Source organism: Hyperolius riggenbachi, chromosome 4 (genome assembly GCF_040937935.1).
Source record: "Hyperolius riggenbachi isolate aHypRig1 chromosome 4, aHypRig1.pri, whole genome shotgun sequence".
Taxonomy (NCBI): Eukaryota; Metazoa; Chordata; class Amphibia; order Anura; family Hyperoliidae; genus Hyperolius; species Hyperolius riggenbachi.
In genome coordinates, this window is record NC_090649.1 from 476,201,822 (window position 1) to 476,216,970 (window position 15,149).

Consider the following 15,149-nt stretch of genomic DNA (forward strand, 5'->3'; position numbering starts at 1 on the left):
GGATAAAGAGAGATAATATCAAACATGTTCGATCACTAGTCGTTCGTTTTTGGGGTCTATTAATCGAAACTATAATGAGATTATGACTATTTTCACATACGGTTTCAACGCTCGATTCGTTTACCGAACAAATCGAAGGCTAAAACTAAGGTAAAAACGAAACGTGTATTCCCAGCATTAAAGGTAATCTGAAGTGAAAATAAACTTACGAGATAATGAATGGTATGTGTAGTACAGCCAAGAAATAGAATATTAGTAGCAAGGAAAAGAGTCTCATATTGTTTTCCAGTACAGGAAGAGTTAAGAAACTTCACTTGTTATCTATGCAAAAGAACTTCTCTGAGCTCTCCGACTAATTTAGTCAGAGAGCAATGCTATTTTCTGAAGCACTTGTACGTCAAAGAACCTATTAAAGACAACTTCAGATGAGATTTTACAGCATAATTTAAAATACAGCGTGTAGTGTGTAAACTGCAAATATTAGAGAATAATGCAATGTTATATTAAAAAAAAAACAACAACAAAAAAAAACTATGTAACTGAAAATAAAAATGACTCTCTTCTTTTCTACTAATGTTCTATTAATTATCCGTACTACACAACCAATTCATTATATCAAAAGTGTTTTTTTTCCCCCGCTTCAGTGTCACTTTAAAGAGAAACTCCGACCAAGAATTGAACTTCATCCCAATCAGTAGCTGATACCCCCTTTTACATGAGAAATCTTTTCCTTTTCTCAAACTGATCACCAGGGGGCGCTGTATGACTGATATTGTGGTGAAACCCCTCCCACAAGAAAAGTACGTGCTTCTGGCAGTTTCCTGTGTAAACCTTGTTGCATTGTGGGAAATAGCTGTTTCCAACTGCCAAAAAAGCATGCAGCAGCTACATCACCTGCCAGCAGTAAAAATGTCACCATGTAATAAATGTCAGAATGTAAATCAGGGATTTAAAAGATTTTACAATGGGCAAACAATGACTAAATCATTTATACATAATTATTGTAAAAATGAAGCACTTTTTTTTATTACATTATTTTCACTGGAGTTCCTCTATAAAGACTTAATTAACCTCCTTGGCGGTTATCCCGAGTTAGGGTCGGGGCAGAAAACTGCAGCTAAGAGCAGTAATCCCGACCTCTGCTCGGGGTAGCTGCCGAAGGCTGTATGCAGAGCAATGCGCGCAGCGGGAGCGTTTCTACATACCTCCCGGGAATCCCGACGTCAGCTGGCAGTCTTCTTCCTCCCCTCCGGGGCTCTGCTTCCTGCTGGTGAGATCGCCGGCTGTCGGTATGAGTTGCAGCGCCACCCGGAGGATGGAGGCATAACTGCAGCACGGGAGCCCAGGGAGGGGAGTGATTGCTGGAACTGCTGCAGATCTCCATAGCAGCATGATTTTTTTTTCCAGGTTTAAGGGTCTGAAAGGGTGCAAAAAATTTGCAACGCTTTTAGACCCTAAAATCCGGAAAGAATCATACCGCCAAGGGGGATAACTGAGCGTGTGTAGAGTATACAGGGGCTTCCTGTTTCTCCAATATGATGGTACATACTGAGTCATGTGGTGTTTGTTTCAGCTATCAGAGGAAGTATGTGTGTATGAGGTTTCACAGTACCGCTGCCCTATAAGACACACCCACATACATACAACTAATATGCAGTAAATAGCTGGCATTGGCTATGCCTTATGATTGGCCGGAATGTCCCCTGGTCACCCCCAGATCGTCAATCATGTGCAGGAATCTGGTTGGGTGACAGTTGCAGCCATGTGTACAGTGCTTAGCCATTGCTAGGAGACTGACAGGCAGCACAACCATTATATATATGTAATGTGGGGATTAGGAACCAGTCGCTGTAATCCGCTCGCTTCGCTGGAGCTGAGTGACGTGTCGCTGTGCGGCGCAGATAATGTTTATAGCTGGAGTTCTATAATCCCCTTCATTAGCAGAAGAGGCAGTAGTAATTAGTGGTATGACAGGTTCTCGTTTCGTCTTGTGCAGGATCGCGGCACTCCGAAGTAGAAGTTCTCCTGGCTTAGTTTTAACCCTTAATTGCGGTGTATTTAAGTGTATTTTTTTTAAACCCATTTGTAAAAGCTGAGCTCCAAGCAGATATACACAGATGAAATGTGAACCCTGGGTTAAGGGAAAACTCCAGCAAAAACAGTAAGCAGTTAAAATCTGACAGAACCGACAGGTTTTGGACTAAACCATCTCCTCATGGAGGACTCTCAGGGTTTTCTTTGTTTTCAAAAGCATTTCCTGAACAACAGTTTAACTGCCAAAATAGACACTGGCCAGCCTCCCTATTCACTAGCACACCATTGTGTCAGTTAGATTTAGCAACTGTTGTTCAGGAAATGCTTTTGAGGACAAAGACAAACCCTGAGAATCCCCCATGAGGAGATGGACTAGTCCAAAACCTGTCGGTTCTGACAGATTTTAACTGCTTACCTTTTTTCGCCGGAGTGGTTTTTTAGCTTTGTTTTCACCTCTGAGAACTGTGGCCGGCAAAGAGCAGGACTTGATACTGTTGCTTCTGAGCGGGGCAGAGGGACGACTGAGCGGGAGGGGTAAGGCTGAGAACAGTGTGCTAGGCCTGCACGAGATGATCCCGCAGTCCGGGTCTATCATGGAGGCATCTGGGCCGCTTTACAAACTCTACATTTCTGAAGGGACGGCCCTGACCAAGGACCATCTAGCGTGTATTAAGCCCTTAAAGGACAACTGAAGTGAGAGGGATATGAAGGCTGCCATATTTATTTCTTGTTAAACAATACCAGTTGCCTGGCTATTTGGCTGCAGTAGTGTCTGAATCACACCAGAAACAAGCATGCCGCTAATCTTGTCAGATCTAACAAATTCGACAGAAACCCCTGATCTGCTGTATGCTTGTTCAGGGTCTATGGCTGGAAGTATTTGGGGCAGAGGATCAGCAGGGCTGCCAGGCAACTTGTATTGCTTAAAGAGGAGCTGTCAGCCATACTATCTCAGGAAAAAAACAAACACACACAATGATTAAAGGGGCACTATGACAAAAATTGTAAAATATGTGCAAACAGACAAATAAGTACATTTTTTAATGAAAATGAGCCATAAATTACTTTTCTCCTATGTTGCTGTCACTTACAGTAAGTAGTAGAAATCTGACAAGCGACAGGTTTGGGACTAGTCCATCTCTTCATAGGGGATTCATAGCAAGGTTTTTATTCTTGATAAAGATATTCCCTAAAAAGGATTTGAACACTGATGCTGGGCAGCTTCCCTGCTCGCTACAGTTTTTTGACAGCTGGACAGAGGAACTGCCATTCACTAACTGCTTTTGAAAAATAAACAAATCCCTGAGAATCCCCCATGAAGAGATGGACTAGTCCAAAACCTGTCGCTTCTGTCAGGTTTCTACTACTTCCTGTAAGTGACAGCAACATAGGAGAAAAGTAATTTATGGCTCATTTTACTCTGGAAAAAAGTACTCTTATTTGTCTGTTTGCACAAATTTAAAATTTTACAATTTTTTGCCATAGTGCCGCTTTGAAGATCGTTAATGCTCGCTGATGCCCGAGCATCATGTAGTTATCCCCGCTCCCCCGCCCACAGGAATTCGCACTGTTGCACGCTGCTTGTTCTCTCTCCACATAACAACAGATGCATCGTTGGGGCCTTTCTCCACTCATCAGTTTTTCTGCATGAGTTGCCTGAGGCTCGGTTCCCACTGGTGTGAAAACGGGCCGATTCCCCGGCCACGAATTTGGATGGAATTTAGCAGCCTAAGGAAGTGATTTCAGCGCATCCGAATTTGCGGGCGTGGAAAAAAATCTGACGGCCTGCAGCATAATATCGCATAGCACGGCCAGAGCGATTCTGCTGCGAGACGCTGGACAGCTGTGCCGGCGGAGTGTCTCGCAACACGGATGCCAAGCACAGTGGAAACATAGCCTGGCGGTTTTGCACTGCTGTCAGTTGTTGTTCTGCATATGGAAAAATGCATTAAAGTATGAACTAGCCCATTGATTAACTACTTTAGGACCGCGGTGATTGAAATCTACGCCCTGTTTGGGTGGGCTCCTGGCTGGCAGGGTGTAGATTTCAATCACCGCTGCAGCGGGCATCCGCCGTTTCCGTCGTTCCCCACCGATCCCGCCTCTCAAACTCGACATCTCTGTCAGGAGCAGATTTCATTGGCTCCTGGCTGTGTCTATCAATGTAAGCCGCTCCCATTGGCTTACATTGATACACGGTCAGGAGCCAATGGAAGCCGCTCCTGACCGGCTCACATGACTCTGCTGTCATAGAGACGGCAGAGTCTGTCAGGAGCATCCCGGCGTGCGGCGGGTATGCGCGGAGATTCTTCAGTATTCCGTCAGTATTGTACCAGCGGTCTCTAGTCCTTAAGGGGGCAGAGAGCGCTAATACTTAAGTGGTTAACATTGGTTGCATATTTCCTGTGCAGAGAATGCACAGAAAACCTGAGGAGTGGAGACCGACCCTTTGCCTGGAGGCTGATGGTGCATTTGTGCAGTATCGGCTATACTTTGTCGCCTAAGGGATCCTGTACCGATCCCTGCTAGGCGACAGAGATCCCCGTATATATAGGCTTTGCAGAATAGTGGGAATTCTGTGACACCCGGTAAAACTGGATTGATATATTAAAAAGTGCCTAGTGGTGAGAGATTGGCACGACGGCCGAGGGCATTGATTTCCCCACCCGCGCTGTGGTTTTCTGTCATACGCAGCTCTGTCTGCCCTCCTTTCCCTTACATTGCAGCCGAGTGCGTCGCTAGCCTAAAAGCTAGCAGTGCATCTGTACGTCTCAGCCTTGCACTGTTGTACAAGTGGTATCCTATTTGCCGGTTTGTTTGTAAATGTACACCAGTTTGGCGTTCTGTGCTGACAAGGCACTCCGGAGTGACATTTCATCGCGGTGTGCTCGTTTCACCTGCCGTCTGCACGTTGTATTGTGTGTGTGCGCTGCTTCCGTACGGCGACACGGCTGTTACAGGAGGATGTGTGGACGTGGGAGGAGGTGGCGGTGGAGTCTTTGTGTTGTGTTAACAGATGGGTATTGCAGACAAGTAAAATTACATGTCACAGGAGAGGAGGGTGTTTGTGGAGCGACTTAGAAAGCAAACACATTATGCTACTTACAAGTCACAAAACACTCCAGTTACAGAGGAACTCCGCACTACACAAAAGCTGCCCGATAACTCAGTGTCAGCTGTTTAAAAGCAACCCAAGCTGAGAGGGATAGGTAGGTTGCCATGGTTATTTCCTTTTAAACTGTTTACCTGGCTCTCCTACTAATCCTCTGCCTTAAAGAGAACCTGTACTGAGTAAAAATATTTAAACTAAACACACAAGGTAACTTCAAATGAACATTACGTAGTTACCTTGCCATCAGTTCCTCTCAGAAGCTCACCATTTTCTTCTGACAATGATCCCTTCCAGTTCTGACAATATTTTGTCAGATCTGAAATATATCAGTTGCTGTCAGTAAAATATCAGTTGCTGTCAGTTATAGCTGAGAGGACAACTGATGTACCAGGTAATATCCATGTTTCCCTATGGCTTGAGTGGGCAATGTTACAGTTTAACTGTGTGCTGGCCAGAAAGCTGTTATGGGTAATGGCCATTTTCAAAATGGAGGACGGAAAATCCCCTTCATCACAGTGAACAAATAGGATGCGGGACAGGAGAAAGACACTGAGGAGTAGACTACATGGGAGGTAAGTATGACTTGTGTATGCTTATTTTGACTTTTAATTTTCAGTTCAGTTCTTTAAATACTTTTTTATAAACTCTGAACAAGCATGCAGATCAGATGTTTCTGACTGAAGCCCGACTAGATTATCTACATACTTGTTTCAGGTGTGTGATTCAGACACTAGCTATGCATGAAAGATCAACTGGTATTGTTTAAAAAGATCAATATGGCAGCCTCCATGTCCCTCACACTTCAGTTATTATTTAACGGACAACTTACCTGAGAGGGACATGGAGGCTGCCATATTGATCCTTTTAAACCATTCCAGTTACCTGGCATCTTGCCATTACGAGTGTCTGAAACACAGACCTGAAACAAGCATGTAGCTTTTCCAGTCTGACTTCAGTCAGAGCACCTGATCTGCTGCATGCTTGTTCAGGGTCTATGGCTAAAAGTATTAGAGGCAGATTATCAGCAGGACCGCCATGCATTCTGCATTATTTAATACAAAGGAGGGATCTGTGAATCTATTAAATTAGAGTAGACAGGACAGGAGATTAATTTCCCCCTGTATAGCTGCTTCAAATAAGCATGTAAGGGCCCGTTTCCACTATCGCGAATCCGAATGCGTTGCCCTCATGCGGATTCGCACAGCCAATACAAATGGATGGGTCTGTTTCCACTTGTGCGTTGTGCGGAGCGTTTTTCTGTGCAGGATTTTTCTGCACGGCAGAGCCCTCAGAATTCGCCTGCGTGTGGAATGCAGGCGAATCGCACGCAATGTATTTAATAGGGAAATCGCATGCGTTTTCCCCATGCGGTTTTGCCGCGAATTCGCATGAAAATTCGCATAGGTACCAATGTAGATTCACACAGGCAGTGACATGGTTAAAATCGCATATACCCTCACCTATGCGAATTCGCGGCAAAAAACGCATGCGGAATCGCATCCGCATGCGATTTTCATCAGCGGTGGAATCCAGGCGATTCCGCACCGCAATAGTGGAAACGAGCCCTCAATGACTATTATGTAGGACTGTCCTCTCTGACTTCAATTCCGTCTGCTGGAGGCTCACTTAGAAATAATCAGTGACAGGGCTGTGGAGTCTGTACAAAAATCACTCGACTTCTCAGTTTATGAAACCACTGATTCCGAAACCAGGTACCCAAAATGGCTCCGACTCCTTCGTCTAATACTTACCAGGGCTGTAAAATTGGTACAAAAATCCATGACATTGACTCCAGGTACCCAAAATTGCTCCTGCTCCGACTCCACAGCCTGCTCCCACTGTGTTGCTCCGGGGATGAGTGTGCAAAGCCTTGTCTCCTTCTGTTTGCCTGGATGTGGGTGGAGTTTGCCTAGCCAGAAAAACAGTACTGCTGTATTTTGGGTGCATTAAAATATCTCTCTATATGTCTATCAAATCTACCTCACGTGAGTGGCCAGGAGGAGAAGCAGACACATAAAAATCTTGGAAACTGTCTGTATACTTAAAATATTTCATGAACTGCTGCTTAGCCCGGGAAGATGGGTTGAGTGGTGCCTCTCAACCCATCTCCCCAGTACAGGTAGTCCCCAGTTAACGAACGAGATAGGGACTGTATTTTCGTTCTTAACCTGAATCTGTTCTTAAGTCTGAACACTGTGCCATCTCTGTGCCCCCCCTGAGCCTCCAATGTCACCCTTTGTGTCACCTCTGCCCTTTGTACCTGCTAATACAAGTTTTGAAGCCATTTTCTCTTCTAGTTTTTGAGAAAATCGATTTTAAAAAATTCAAAGTCCAATTTGAATTTTTTTTTACGCGTTCCCATGGAAACACAGAATCCATACCGGTCGTATCGGTGAGTTGTTCGTAAGTAGGGTGTTCGTAAGTCAGGGACTACCTGTACAGTACCCTGCACAGGAGGGAAGGGCCACTGGCCCCCTCCCATTTTTTCAGAGAGAGCGACCGTGGTCTTTACCCGAGTGTGCGATTAGAAAAAGAACACCAAGAGCCCAATATAGTGTAGTATGTACTGGTAATGTATAATTGGAAGAGTAATAATATTAATTTAATACTCACAAACCAGGGTTACCAATTAGGCAACCACTGTCAAAGCAGGTGGGGAGATTGTCCTGACCCCACTCAGGATTAAAAAGTCGCTCTCTGTAGTAGAAGGAAGGGTACAACCCTCCACCAAGGGTGGACTCGATGTAGATAATAGGATAACAGAGGCGCCAACAGGATAAAAAACACCAAAAGAACTTTAAAAACCCATCTTGGTAATAGAGGAGGTAGTGGTGGACTCACCTCCTCCAAGCAGAACATACGACTGTGGATTTTCAGTAAAAACTATTTTATTGGATGCTTCAAATAAAGTGCAACGCGTTTTGCGGGGTAAAAACCCGCTTCATCAGGCAATAACAGATAGGAGTAAACAGCATCTGCCAGTATCATCAACGCTGAGCGCCTCTGTCCGAGTGTGCGATGTGCCCTTGGAACCATCCCCTATGCGGCTTAGGCCAAAAGCCTGGTACACGCATCCAATTGTGATTGGCCAATCACTTACGTGTAGTATGTAGGTCAACAGATTTTTAAATACCATGAACAGATTCTGTATGAAAGCTCTCCTACTACGTGGAGGTTTCGAAATTGGATGTGTGTAAGCACTCTAACCGCTGGTCCAATCTTTTCTGAGGAAAGATGGTCAATGTAATGCAAACAATATAATGCAAATATTTCTGGGTTGCATGCAAATTGTATACAGATGGGAACTTGACTAATCAGATGTGAACTCCAATCTGTATATAGTTTGCAGGCTTGAATTATTGTATCCCTTTTACTATCTCTTGTACCGTCCTGGTTGCTTCTGGTGTTTTTTACGTTGCCTGCTCGCTCTGCTGATGGAAGGAGCAAGGCGGTGCGTTTGTTCCATGCTGGGTCTGTGTACGTTTCCATTGTCGGGGGACAGATCCTGAATCCTTGTTGAATCAGTGTCAGGAGATCGCGGTGGCGGCAGGGGAGCGTGACGGGCAGGTATGGCCGCGTACCGCTGGCAGCCATTTCTCATCATGGCTGGGTGCCGCTGTCAAATCATGGGCGTCTCTGTTTGCACTGCGAGCTCCGGCTGCACCTGCTGACAGCCTCAGATAAGCCGTGTTTTCTGAGCCACCAGATCAGAGCGACATTCTGAGAAATCTCTGCGGCCTCCGAGGGAACGTGTCCTAAAGGGGAACACCGGATCGTTCATGTTATATGAAACTAAAATTTCATCTATGGTCTGAAGCATTAAACGCAGCATAAAACGAATGGTTAAAACATGTTATTGGTTTGTAAGTTACTGTATATACTCGCGTACAAGCCTAATTTTTCAGCACAATGTGCTGAAAAGTTACCCCTTCGGCTTATATGCAGTGGAGCAGAACAGATGGCGGACCAGATTTTGGTAATGGCAGAGTAGCTTAAAGAGGAACTTCAGCCTAAACAAACATAGTCATTAAGTTACATTAGTTATGTTAATTAAAATATCATAGAACACTTTGAGATACAATAAAGGAGGGGTTGTGACCTGACTGAATATAAACCGACAAATCGTATTCAAAAGATATACAAAACCTTTATTCAATACTGATATAAAAACATAAAATATGCAGCAAACTCCGCCAAGCAGCCTGCCAGCCACCCAAACCTACCCACCGCCCCCCAAGAGATACCCCGAAACTCACGGATCCCACCGCTACACTAGGGTATACAACTAAAATCTTGTTGAAACTGCGCAGTTTCCTGTTGGTGCCTGTCTGAGCTCAGAGATTAGAAATAGTATCAGTGCAATTCTGTCATTGCGGATTGGCCTCTTGATCTCCCAAGGATTTTTCACTGGAACACTGATGTCTGGCCAGAGTTTATGAGCCAGGCGTGAGTGTATTATACTTGATGTGATGTGATGGCAAAGTGAGACTGGAGTGACAGTCTCACATGTGTTCATACAGTACGTGCCTGGCTAATCCCAAAGGAAATAGCAAGTTTGCCAATCAAAACTGAGGCAGATTGATGTATGGTTCCGTCCAGCAGGGGTCAGAGCAAGGCACATGTAGCAAGTGTAGCAGAGAATTTAGCAGCAGCCCAGCTTGAAAAAAGCATAGATATAGGTGGTCAACATGTAGTTAGCCAATTCCATCAATATGGCAAAAGTACCAGTAAAAGTGCAGGCAAGTAGATGTATAAAGTTCAGCCCATCAGACATCAAAGCAGGCATATGAAGCAGATGTGACAAACAAAGCAGCAGCAGCACAGCTTGATCAGCATGGCACAGCGTGCAGGATATCAATCATCAGAGTCAGGCATATAAAGCATGTAGAGATTGTGCATAGTCAAATGCTGCAGCTCCTTGCAGGAGCGATGCCTGTGCCCACAGGGCTCTTACTATGTCCTGCGTATGTAGTTCCTGTTGGCTCCTAATCGGTATGCTGGGCTGCGACGAAGAGGCAGTGGTGACCAGGAGTCCCAGGGCTACGGAGGGCTGCGGGAGGGATGCGGCAGCGTGCTGGTGGCGGAGGACGGCGTCCTCTATCGATTTCGCCGGCTCTTCCGGCTTCTTCAGTAATGGCAGAGTAGCTTAAAGAGGAACTTCAGCCTAAACAAACATAGTCATTAAGTTACATTAGTTATGTTAATTAAAATAGATAGGTAATGTAATCTCTTACCCACCCTGTTTTAAAAGAACAGGCAAATGTTTATTTCATGAGGGCAGCCATCTTTTTTCTTGAAAGGAGGAGACAGGGAGCATGAGACACAGTACCTGTCCTGTGTGATGATCATCCCTCCCAGCTGATAGGCAACGTGAATAACAACATAGGAAATCCCATCATGCTTTGCACAGCAGCAGGGAAAAAAAGCCTGGGCAGTTTTCTTTGATGGGTGGAGCTTAGCTAAAAATACAATACAATACAATAACATTTGTAAAAATGATGCTTTGGTAAGAAAAACAAAGTTCTGATGCTGTGAAACTGTTAGAGAAACACCAAGCCTTTTCAGTTCTGCTGAGTAGATTTCGAGTCCGGAGGTTCACTTTCAGGATTGTGCACTAGTGATCCTGCTCTTGCCAGCTTGCGCCCTGCTGTGTCCACCCCCCCCCCCCCCCCCACCACCACCACCACCACCCAATCCCCTGCAACAGTGTGCAGAGTGTCCACTGTGTTTTATCAAGGGCAGGGTCAATGCAGCTAGCTATCAGGAGAATTTGGGGCACTTCATGCTTCCATCTGCTGAAAAGCTTTATGGAGATGAAGATTTCATTTTTCAGCACGACCTGGCACCTGCTCACAGTGCCAAAACCACTGGTACATGGTTTACTGACCATGGTATTACTGTGCTCAATTGGCCTGCCAACTCTCCTGACATTAACTCCATAGAGAATCTGTGGGATATTGTGAAGAGAAAGTTGAGACGCAAGACCCAACATTCTGGATGAGCTTAAAGAGACTCTGAAGCAAGAATAAATCTCGCTTCAGAGCTCATACTTAGCAGGGGCATGCGTGCCCCTGCTAAACCGCCGCAATCGCGCCGCTAAATGGGGGTCCCTTCACCCCCAAACCCACCCCCGCAAGACTTGGTCGTAGTCTTGGTCGTAAATCTTCCCTTCCTGGAGGCAGGGCTAACGGCTGCAGCCCTGCCTCCAGTCGAGTCTATCAGACGCGCATCGCCGCCTCTCCCCCGCCCCTCTCAGTGAAGGAAGACAGAGGGCCGGGGGAGTGGCGGAGATAACAGACGCGCGTAGGGCAGGGCTGAGGCGGTTAGCCCTGCCCCAATGCGAAAGCGCTCCCCCGCTTTACGGAGGGGATTTGGGGGTGAAGGGACCCCTGTTAAGCCGCGGGATAACGGAGGTTTAGCAGGGGCACACATGCCGCCGAGCCGGAGGGGTAGCGGGCAGGTCGGGGGTATTGGGCCTAGCGGTGGGAAGGGGGGTCGGACCCCCCCCTCCCTCGCCTAGGTCCCCCGATCTGCACTCCCCTCCAGCCTGTAATTAGGAAGCAGCCGCTGCCCGATCGTAAGAGGCACGGGCGGGGAGGACTCACCTTATCCGCGTTCCATCGTGCGCTCCAATGACGTCACTTCCTGCATCTCCGTCCACTTACAATACAGTGGGCGGCGATGCAGGAAGTGACGTCAGTGGATCGCTCGCAGGAACGCAGAAAAGGTGAGTCCTCCCCGCCCGTGCCTCTTACGATCAGGCAGCAGCTGCTTCCTAATTACAGGCTGGAGGGGAGCGCAGATCGGGGGACCCAGGCGAGGGAGGAGGGGGTCTGACCCCCCTCCCCACCGCTAAGCCCAATACCCCCGACCTGCCCGCTACCCCTCCGGCTCGGCGGCCGGCCCCCCCGGGCGGGTGCCGCCCCTAGAAGTTTGCCGCCTGAGGCAAATGTTTCACCCCGCCTCATGATCGGGCCGGCCCTGCCGACCAAGTATTTAGTGCATAACTGAACATAATTATTTGAAGGTTGACTTTTTTTGTTTAAAAAACACTTTTCTTTAATTGGTCGGATGAAATATGCAAATTTTTTGGGATAGGAATTTTGGGTTTTCATGAGCTGTATGCCAAAATGATCAATATTAAAACAATAAAAGACTTGAACTACTTCAGTTGTGTGTAATGAATCTAAAATATATGAAAGTCTAATGTTTATCAGTACATTACAGAAAATAATGAACTTTATCACAATATGCTAATTTTTGAGAAGGACCTGTATATATAACAAAAGTTCACCAAACCTAGTCTTAGTCTAAAAATATGGAACGCTTCACGAATTTGCGTGTCATCCTTGCGCAGGGGCCATGCTAATCTTCTCTGTTCCAATTTTAGTATATGTCCTGCCGAAGCGAGGACCTCACTGCCACGATTGCCGTCAATTGTGGGCCTTTTGCGATTAACGGCAATCGCAAAACGTGTTGCCTGCTGCATTTTGCCGCGATTCTCGAGCGATTGCGGTACAGGGCTTGAACAAGCACTGATCGCGATCGTTAGGAATCGCCGGTAGTGTACAGTGATTTTACCGCACTAATCGTTGTAGTCACTTGCTTAGCGTTTTGCGCTTTTAAGTGTGAATGGGCCCCAACGGCCTGCCAGCTGTGAACACCTGCTGGCAGGCTGATCTCTGAGAGTAGCTACATAATGAAAACGGGGATGTATGCGTGCACGATCCCCGCCAATCTCCGCCCCAAGGACTTGACGCTGTAGGCGGTCCCCGGGCTGCCACTCTTCCGCCGTCGATCGGCAATAGCCGATCGGGGGCGGGGGTTAAGAGCGCACGTTACACTGACAGTACTGTGCACTCACTGGTTTACCCTGCGCTGATCAGCGAGTTAAATGTTAATGAATCCACCTGAAAATGTGGTTTTTTTTATCATGAATGGCTGATCTATATCCTCTAATCCTGCAGGCTGTGCAGCTGTTCCCTGTTGCAGCCAGACTGTGACAGTTGGAAGTGTAATGATTTTAAAGGTCACACTATATCCTCAGATAGTGCAGTCCATTTTTTTTCCTAATGCACTACTGCTCTCTACTGGGGAAAAATAAGAACTGCAGCTTGAGTCGTTCTTCCCTACAAAAATCTTTCACTTTTTTGTCCTACATTTCTAGAGGAACCAATCAAATAATTGTGACAGTTTTCAGCCTGTGTTGTCAGGCATCCAGTACTATCTATAAATGCCAGGCACAAGTGTTTTCCTGGTCCTGTATGGGCAAAGCTCCTACTAATTTTAGCTACAAGTGAGATGCTTTAAGCTAATCCCTTTCTTGTAGCAAAACCTCCAGCACTGCAGCCTGTGCTTGTTCCCATGCAGCTCTGCTGGTAATTCTCCCACGTGCACAGTATATAGCCTGATGAGGCGGAGCCAAGAGCAGAAGCCCAACCCACTGAACCTGCTGTGAAAGAGGCGCTATTGCGAAAAATTGTAATATTTAAACAAATAAGTAGGTCCCCCCCCCCCCCCCCCCCCCGAGTAAAATGAGCCATAAATTACTTTTCTCCTATGTTGCTGTCACTTACAGTAGGTAGTAGAAATCTGACAAAAGCGAACGGTTTTGGACTAGTCAATCTCTTCATGGGGGGGATTCTCAGGTTTTTTTTTTATTTCTAAAAGCACTTAGTGAATGGCAGTTGCTCTGTCCAGCGGCCAAAAAACTGTGCAGTGAGCAGGGAAGCTGGCCAGCATCTTTGTATAAATCCTTTTTAGGGAATATCTTCATAAAGAATGAAAGCCTTGCTAAGAATCCCCTTTAAAGAGATAGGCTAGTCCAAAACCTGTCGCTTCTGTCAGATTTCTACTACCTACTGTAAGTGACAGCATTATAGGAGAAAAGTAATTTATGGCTCATTTTACTCTGGAAAAAACGTACTTCTTATTTGTCTATTTGCACACTTTAAATTTTACAATTTTTCACCATAGTGCCCCTTCAACTCCATTATCTGTGTTTTAATCTTTAATTAGAAGGCTGGATTTCGTAATGCCTTATGGTGTGATATTTTTTTTCTTTTTTTTTTTTTTACTACAGCTGTTTGGAAGTAACACGGTGGGTGAGGTGGAGATAGTCGGCCTCCTTCTTCTAAAAGTAAAATTGTGTGTGTATGAGGAAGGGAAAGGGTATTCAGACTTTTTGTTTTTTGGGGGTGAGACAGCTGCAGTGTCAGAGAGGTGTAAACTGGGGAGGGGACAGCTGCAGTGTCAGAGGTGTAAGCTGGGGAGGGGACAGCTGCAGTGTCAGAAAGGTGTAAGCAGGTCAGAGGACAGCTGCATTGTCAGAGGTGTAAGCAGGGGAGGAGACAGCTGCAGTGTCAGAGAGGTCTAAGCAGGGGAGGGGACAGCTGCAGTGTCAGAAAGGTGTAAGCAGGTCAGAGGACAGCTGCATTGTCAGAGGTGTAAGCAGGGGAGGAGACAGCTGCAGTGTCAGAGAGGTCTAAGCAGGGGAGGGGACAGCTGCAGTGTCAGTGGTGTAAGCAGGGGAGGGGACAGCTGCAGTGTCAGAATGGTGTAAACTGGGGAGGGGACAGCTGCAGTGTCAGAGGTGTAAGCTGGGGAGGGGACAGCTGCAGTATCAGAAAGGTGTAAGCAGGTCAGAGGACAGCTGCATTGTCAGAGGTCTAAGCAGGGGAGGGGACAGCTGCAGTGTCAGAAAGGTGTAAGCAGGTCAGAGGACAGCTGCATTGTCAGAGGTGTAAGCAGGGGAGGGGACAGCTGCAGTGTCAGGGGTGTAAGCAGGGGAGGGGACAGCTGCAGCATCAGAAAGGTGTAAGCAGGTCAAAGGACAGCTGCATTGTCAGAGGTCTAAGCAGGGGAGGGGACAGCTGCATTGTCAGAGGTCTAAGCAGGGGAGGGGACAGCTGCATTGTCAGAGGTCTAAGCAGGGGAGGGGACAGCTGCATTGTCAGAGGTCTAAGCAGGGGAGGGGACAGCTGCAGTGTTGGAGAGGTGTAAG

The 15,149-nt window shown here is 46.5% G+C and overlaps 1 protein-coding gene and 1 non-coding gene across 2 annotated transcripts in view; one reads left to right on the plus strand and one right to left on the minus strand.

The window, feature by feature from the left end:
- Positions 1-15,149, plus strand: part of VASH2 (vasohibin 2) — a 46,137-nt gene that overhangs the window by 9,135 nt on the left and 21,853 nt on the right. The gene's annotated exons all lie outside the window — the stretch shown is intronic.
- On the minus strand, positions 12,459-12,560 carry LOC137505447 (U6 spliceosomal RNA). Its single transcript, XR_011020060.1, has one exon. It is a non-coding gene; the product is annotated as a U6 spliceosomal RNA (small nuclear RNA).